Raw genomic sequence first — 8,403 nt, forward strand, 5'->3', positions numbered from 1 at the left:
TTGAGTTTCCCCGCTAGGGTCTGATCCATGCGCTCTACCATACCGTTCGCTTGGGGGTGGTACGCTGTGGTTCGGTCCTTCTGGATTCCGAATTCTCGGCACAGTGCCTGGAGCAGCTCGGCCTCGAAATCGCTACTCTGGTCGGTGAGGACTCGTTCTGGGATCCCGTGCTTCAGTACGTAATGTTCCACAAATGCCCGGGCCACCACCAAGGCCGTTTTATCAGGGATGGCCACTGCCACGGGGTAGCGGGTGAAATACTCTACTGCGACCAGGATATACCGGTTGCCTCGATGGGATCGCGGGAATGGCCCCTGTAGGTCGATCCCGACCAGCTGATTCGATGCGGCTGACGCGGAACGGCCTTAGGGGTACCTGGTATCGTGCCGGTTTCGGCCCGCACTGCTGACAGGCGCGGCAGCCCTGTACCCAGGCCGCCACGTCTTGTGCCAATTTGGGCCAGAGATATTGGCGACGCAGGGTCTCTCGAGTGCGTCGTTCCCCATCGTGGCCCCCGAGTGGGTGGTCATGCACCAGCCGTAGCAGCTGGGGTCGCACCTGGGCAGGAACACAGATACACCCCGGCTGGCCGGCCTCGGTTAACTCCCGTACCACTCCGTTCTGCACACACAACTGGGCATACAAACCGCTCCAGGGTCCTGGTAGGGCGCTTTTTTCCTCCCGCAGTGCCGCCTCCACTGCCGCCAGATCCGGATCTCGCTGCTGGGTCTGTCTCAGCTGCTCGTCGTTTAGGCCCGGGAAGGCGCAGCCGACGTCCTCCTGGATCCGTCCGATCGGGTCCCGAGCCGCGGGTCCCGCGCTTGCCGGGCGGTCGACGGGATCCTTGGTGCCACCTGTGAGGGTCTCTGTGGCGCACACTGCACTCTCTCTCGCTGGGGGGGGGTCAGTGGCCGCGGCCTCTCGGGGGTCTGTTGCCTGCCGGCAGTGTCCCCCCGTGAAACACGGGCAGGCCTCCTCCGCCCTTGTCTCGGCGTACACCGTGGGCCGCCTCGACAAGGCGTCCGCGTTTGCATGCGTCCGGCCAGCCCGATACTCGATTTGCAGGTTGTACTCCTGCAACTGCGCCAACCACCGGGCCATCTGCCCCCGCGGCTCCTTGAATGTAAGAAGGAACTGCAGAGCATAATGGTCAGTGCGTACGCGACATCTCATGCCGTACAAATACGGCCGGAACTGTTTGCATGCAAAAATCACGGCGTACAACTCTTGGCGGGTCACGCAATAGTTCAGCTCGGCCCCACTCAAGGTCCGGCTGGCGTACGCGATGACTCGTTCCGTCCCATCCTGTACCTGTGACAACACCGCGCCCAGCCCGCTGCTGCAGGCGTCGGTGTCCAAAATAAAATCGGTGGTAAAATCGGGGAAAGCGAGGGTGGGGGCGTGGGTGAGGTGGTCTTTGAGAGTGGTGAAGGCCGTCTGGCAGGCCCCCGTCCACTGATAGGGGTGCTTAGGGGAGGTGAGTTGGGTGAGGGGGCGTGCAATCTCGCTGAATCCCTTTACAAATCGACGATAATAGGTGGCGAGCCCCAAAAATGATCTGATCTCCGTCAGATTCCTTGGCCGTGGCCACTCCACTACGGCGCGTACCTTCTCCGGATCGGTGCGCACGCCTGCCTCGCTGACGCGATGCCCGAGGTACCCCACCTCGTGTTGTGCGATGTAACACTTACGTGGCTTGAGCTTGAGATGAGCCGCTCGCAGTCGCTGGAACACCTCTCGTAGCCTGGACCAATGCTCAGACAAAGATCTACTGAACACGATCACATCGTCCAAGTAAATCAGGCACTGTTCCCATTGCAAGCCCCGCATCACCAACTCCATCAGCCGCTGGAACGTCGCGGGCGCATTGGTGAGTCCGAACGGGAGTACTCGAAACTCGAATAGCCCCATCGGGGTGGTGAATGCGGTTTTCGGCCGATCCTCCTCCGCCATCTCCACCTGCCAGTACCCGGAGGCGAGATCGAGGGTGGAAAAATATCGCGCTCCGGCGAGGCTGTCGAAGGTGTCGTCGATGCGGGGTATGGGGAAGGCATCGCCGAGCGTGACTGCATTCAGTTTACGGTAATCGACGTAGAACCGGGTTGACCCATCCTTTTCCGTTACTAGTACCACTGGGGCTGACCAGGGGCTCGCCGAGGGCTGAATTATGTTATCGCGAAGCATGTCCCCAACTGCCTCTTTGATTTGGGTGCGTTCGGGTGCGTCCACTCGGTACGCAGGGAGTTTAATGGGTCGGGCTGCACCGGTGTCAATTTGGTGCTTAACAAGGTCGGTCCGACCCACGTCCGAGTCGTGTTCACTGAACACGTCGGCATACTCCCGCAGTAACTCGCGCAGCCGATCGGCCTCTCCCTTAGGTAAATCCGCCCATGGCACATGTAACGCGTCGAGCAGGGGGACGACCTCGGCTCGGGGAGTCGGGCCGACTCGCCAGGCCAGGTCCTGGTCACCCTCCGAACGACCGGGGTCCTCAGCCTAGAGTGCGAACACCGATTCGTCAGAGTGGCGTGCGTGCAGGGGGTGTACAGTGGCGATCGGGGTGCGCCGTCGCAGTATCGCTGGGGTATTGTGCGGGTTAAACATCCGCATAAACAATCGGTCCCCATCTGCGTTTACCAACGTGGCGGATCCCACGACCCCATACCGTTTTGCCAACTCCGGGTGAGGAGTTAGCATTACCTCTCCTGATGGTCGGAGCACGGGGTCGGTGGGGGATGTTGCCACCGGCACCAGCATCTCGGTGAGCGGCCCGATGGTGACTGCCATCGCCAGGATAGCGGCCACAGGTGCAAAGCGGGGGCGCGTTGGTTCTCGTCCCAGGAATGGAATCCGCTCGCCGTTGCTCTCCATGGTGGCGCATCGCTGGCGGGATTGCACGTTGAGTCCCAGCTATTCTAAGAGGTCGGTACCTGCGATACACTCGTGACACAACGCACTCGACACGTAGAACTCCTGGGTGCACACCTGGCTGCCTATGCGGACCTCTAGGGTGGTTCTCCCCAGCAGCCCCATTCCGGCTCCGCTCGCCGTGTGCAGCGCGCGGTCCGGGGCCTGCAGGTGACGCACGTCGACCCCGATCGCGCTGCAGTGCGCTGCGCTCACGAGCGAGGCCACCGCCCCCGTGTCCAGCAGGATTCGGGTACGCACTCTGTTTACCTCCCCTTCCACCAGCAACGTGGCCCCCGTGATCCCCGCCACCAGCTCCCATAGCCAGTCGCCATGAGTCACCGTTTCCGTTGGCATTGTTGCTAGAACCTGTGTGGAGATCACTCGCTCGCCATTATTCTCACAACTTGTTTGTGTCAGGGCTACGTCGATTTGACCCCCCGGTGGTCCCCTCTCTAGGGGGGCCTTAGTGTTTGACCTTAGCTCTTGTCTAGCTCGGGCGACCTGAGGACAGTCCCTCCTGAGATGCCCTCGCCGATCGCACACATAACACGCCCGGGGAGGGGTGGCGGCTCCGTAGTGGGCTCTGCCCACTCCCTCCTCCCCCAGTGCGCTGCTGCTCTGCTTCTAGTCGGGCTATCCTTCCAGTTAGCCCTCCTACCGTGGAGTCTAGTTCCCCCATCTCGGATCGGATGGTCTCAACGGAGGATTGCAGCTTGGTCATATTCTCACCTACGTTGGTTATCTTACCGTCCATATCTCCTATGCCGGTCTGTAACCCGGCTACCCAACCCGGGGTTGTTTCGCCGGGTCTCTGGGGCTCCCTTGCCCGTCCCCTTATTGCGATGGCGAGCTCTTCCTCCTCGTCGGAGAGTAGGCTCACTACGGCGCACTCTCGTCCCCTCCCTCGAGGATGCGCGCGCTCACCCGAGAGTTTCTCGCACTTGCGCGCGCGCTCGACGAGGGTGTTAAAGGAGAGGCGTGCACCGTCGACATTTGGCTGCCACCACGGGGTGCGTGCCAAATATCGCTGGATTTTACCGGCGGCGAGGCCCTCAATTATTTTGGCCTCGTACTCGGGGTACGCGAGCTGGGTCAACATGCGTACGTCCTCGGCGTAATCTCGTAGATCCTCGCCGGGTTGGCGGCGCCGTGCCTCTAAGGCCGCTTGCGCATCCTCCTCGTCATAGGCGCCGAAGCGCCATTCGAGTTCGCACATTAATTTTTCCCACTGAGTTTGTGCGCTTGCGGGCAAAGCTTCCACAAAGTCAGCTGCCCGCCCATCTAAATGTAGCTCTAACTGCTGCAACGCCTCCTCATCTGACCACCCATTAACTTTTTTAGCCCCCCTGATGCTGCGGGCAAACGATTTCCATGATGGAATTCCTTTGCCCGTAAATGTGCATTTGATTTTAATCTGGGTTGGGGGGTCTCTCTCCCTTGGGGGCGCGGGGGATCGTCCCGTTTCTGACACCAATATGTGGGGGCCGTTGGCCCCCGGGGTCCCTCCCGCCTGCATCCCCTATTCCGTTTACGTTACCCCACCTCCCTATTACCCGCTACGGTTTCGCCGGCATTCGAACGCGACACCCCTACTGTTACAGCCTCGCGCCGCGCTCCCACGCTGTGAGCATACGTGCGCACAGCATCATCAATCAAACGCCACACTCCCCCTCTTTACACCGCTACGTACAGCTCTCGCACACTGCGAGCGTGTGCCCGTCTATAGCCCTGTGCGGCACTCGCCTCCACGTCGAATAACCACGTTACCAATGCGCATCCGTATCCGACACGTAACGAACGTATGCGCACTCACGCACACAGCTCTCCGCGGCACTCACTCACCACTGAATACTCGCGTTATGATCGCGCACCTGTATCACACACGGAGTGAACACACGCGACACCCACTCTCGCACCGCTCTGCGCAGCGCTCCCCCGAGGCGAGCCGCAGCACTACAGAACCACTGTGTACATATGCTCACCCAAGCGCTCAGCTCCGCGCAGCGCTCACTCACGTGGCGAACCACTGTGTACACACGCGCATCCACACGCTCACACTGCTCGACAAGATCACGCGAGGCCACGCTTCGCTATTAATGATTTATTATCTGCTACCTGGTAATTGATGTTAAATCAGTGGGTCGACGAGGCTGGCCTGTTCCACTAAACCTGTACCTATTCCCTATCTATCGGCTATTATCCTACTTCACCTCCTTACTCCCCGTCAAGTGTCCACGGCGGTCCGCTGATCCTTGTGCTAACAGCGTACCTCGGTGCGTCGCACGGACGTCCGGGTCGCTGGCTGGAGCTGCTGCTGGTCCTCTGGTGCTGGAGACAAGAGAGCGATTTCCCCTTTGCGCTCCCTATTTATCCTCCCTACCTCAAAGGGATGCGGCTCTGAACAATAGGCTCGCGACCCTCTGGCACGCGCACGGCGGTTCTGGGCGCTTTTGATATGCTAATTAATGCTCAACCTGCGCAGCGCAAATTCCAATCAATCCCTTTCTCACGCAGGCCCCCCCATTATTGCAGTTCATGCGGCGGCGTCCATCACAAAGGCTCGCCGTGGGAATCTGTGCACAGGCTCCCCGCGCGCCTCCCCTCTCCCGATCTATTCATACCTTCAGCTCAATCATTTACCCTCCCCAACAATTGTGCCTGCGCGCTCAAGCACAACTATCCCAACCTTCCGCGACTATGCGCAAGAGCCCCTGCGGTCCTGCTACTCATGCTGTCCCGTCCTTCCCCTGCTGGCCTCGTCGACGCATGGGGGGGGGGGGGTGTGTGTGGGGGATGCGTCTCAACCGTGGTGGCCGAATGCCCCTCGCCGCGGCCACACCATATTAAGGCCGGTCGCAGCGCCGCGGTGCAACGTAGCGTCGGGGGAAGTCATCCAATTCCCTGATCGCCGGAAACCGTGAGAGTTAATCCCGATAAGGGTTTCTCGGATAAAAACCGGTCGATCAGGTGTCCTCCCCTTCCCGCTCTATGGGGGGGGGGATGCGTGCGGGTGTGTTTATGTGAGGTGAGGTGAGGGGGACGTGGGGTCGGCTCCGTCGCTTGGTGGTGGCGAGGCCGCAGATGGGGCGCCTGCTGAACAGCTTCGTGGTGGCGGCATCACAGTTATTTGTTTTTGCCCTTGGTCCAATATAAACTAAGAAAATCACACTTTGTAACAATGTATACTGATCGTAATGATAACTTTCAGCTCGCCAAAGCACGTATCTGTATATGCGCGGAACGCCGACTCGTGGTTGCCCCTAGCAATGCAAACAAGCTTGCTGAGCGACTAAAATGGGAGGGAGGTTCTTTGCGTTAAAAATGCCCAAAAAATCAAGTCTCTCCAAGACAAAAACAGAGTGGCACTGTGGTGCGCAAAACAATCAGTGGAGGAGCAGCGGCTGTCCCAACAGCAAACAAACAACGAAGGCGCCTCAGCAGCATGGGCTGAGAAAACTGTAGGGCAGCAAGCATGGAGACGACAGAGACTGCACAATTACTGCTGCAGAAGTGTAGGGGTGTAAATGGGCTATGTGGAGCAACCATTCTCACCCTTTCTGTAATCTCTGGGCTCAAGGATTAAAAAAACATAATTTTGAACATGTGTTCTCCTTCGTGGTATTGATTCACATCGCCTGCGTAATACGCTCTTTTAAATTGTTAAAGGTAGTCACGTGGGTCTTGGTCCATGCCCTGGGTCATCGATTTTACCGCATAAAACCCCTCAGTGAGTGTCGAATATTCTCCAAACTTCCGAATCACTGCCAGACTCAGTTGTTTGAAATCATTTCTAACTTCATATGGTAGCGACTTTACCCATGGTATAGATTCTCCATGTAAGCTCCTCTTCAATAGACTCGCTTTCTCATCCCGTCTCATCAGCCCTCTAATCATTGCCTCTTCTTCTACTGTTGCGATATGTGTGTGTATATCCATGGTCTTATTGTGTGGGTCAAAATCGGGAATTCTGACGAGAACTTTGTCCATCAATTCAAGGGTTTTACTGTTGAATAAATATTCCGAAAGTTGATCGCCGTCAGCGTCATCATCAAACAAGTTATCATCAGGCAATCTGTCACTTTGATCTGTGCTGTGTCGGATGTGTTTTAGCGGCGTGCATTTTTTGTGTTAGCGCTCTGTGCTGTGTCGCTCGTGTTGCCATTTCCCTGCAGTTTTTGCCTCTGCCCTTAGTGAAGCATATTCTGCCGACTTTACTTTAACATTTTGCCTCCCTCTAGCTGTGAAGTTGTCAGTCCCACATGTTTTTGTTTGCATCTGTATCTCTCCATCCCTTCTCTCGAATTGTGAGGGATTTCCTTTGTCAAGGATGTTTTGTTCGATATCCATAACTTTTGTGCGATCTATCCCTGGACTCTGTCCACGTACCCAAGAGTGTGATTTACTGTTACTTTCAAATTTATTCTGTGGATCAACGTCTGTGAGTTTCGCTGGTGTCGCGAGAACTGATTTCTCCTCCCTTTCGAGGGTGTGAGGACATTTTTCCTCGTTTATTAGAGACGATTTCTCTCCCGTTTCCTTTCCGAATTTTTCCTCATTCCACAATCCCTGTCTGTATGCCTGTGTGAAAAGGAATGAGTCCTGTCCTGCCTTTCCTAATGTTTTTACATCGTGTTCGCCTTTGTTGCATTTTATCCAGTCAATTAGTTTCCCACGGAGTGTGTTAGTGTCATAGATACAGCTCCCTCCCCACATGTCTCTCTGCCTTCCTGCTTTGTAACAGATCGGTCGGTACGTTTTAATACGAGTTCCCGTATTCCGTAATCCATTCAAAAATTATTCTTAATCCTAGCATCTCAAGTGTGGCAAGAGCTACTTTGACATTCCCTTTCAGGGTGCATATAGAACAATTATCTCACAGAGTGTAGTCAGTTTGACTCGAGCTATTCTGTTATTTTCCGATTCAGAGTGCATACCTCTAACACCATTTATCACAGAATGCAATCGGTTTGATATGATATTATCTTAATTCCACTGTCTTTGTTCCAACCTGCTATTCTGGGGTTTAACCTCAGAGGGCGTTTTTTTTTTTTACGCCCGTTTACAGTCACAATGCAATGTTTGATCACGATATTCTGGTTAACACGTAGTGGTTCATTCCATCATCCATGCAAAACACTGTCTGCGAGAGATCCCGGACGAGCCCCCATTATGTTGTATATGTTGGGTTATGAAATTTTGATAAAAATAATCAAAATTAATAATTTTCCAAAAAATGTGCAAATCGCATTAATTATGTTAATGTGTGTAATTATATGCATAAATTATGATAATCACGGAGACAATTGTAGTAATTTATGCGGATGCTTGCGATTATGTTAATGTGAGCAGTTATGATAATTAGGCTTAGTTTCGTTTATCCAGAGATGTATCAATCAGGATAACACGATTATCATTGATTAACATTTACTGATTATCTTAGTGTGTTTATGTTATGTTAGGTCTCCAACTTCATATCTCATCACAGGCTACAGT

Source organism: Lampetra planeri, chromosome 16 (genome assembly GCF_965212315.1).
Source record: "Lampetra planeri chromosome 16, kcLamPlan1.2.h2, whole genome shotgun sequence".
In the NCBI taxonomy this organism is placed as follows: Eukaryota; Metazoa; Chordata; class Hyperoartia; order Petromyzontiformes; family Petromyzontidae; genus Lampetra; species Lampetra planeri.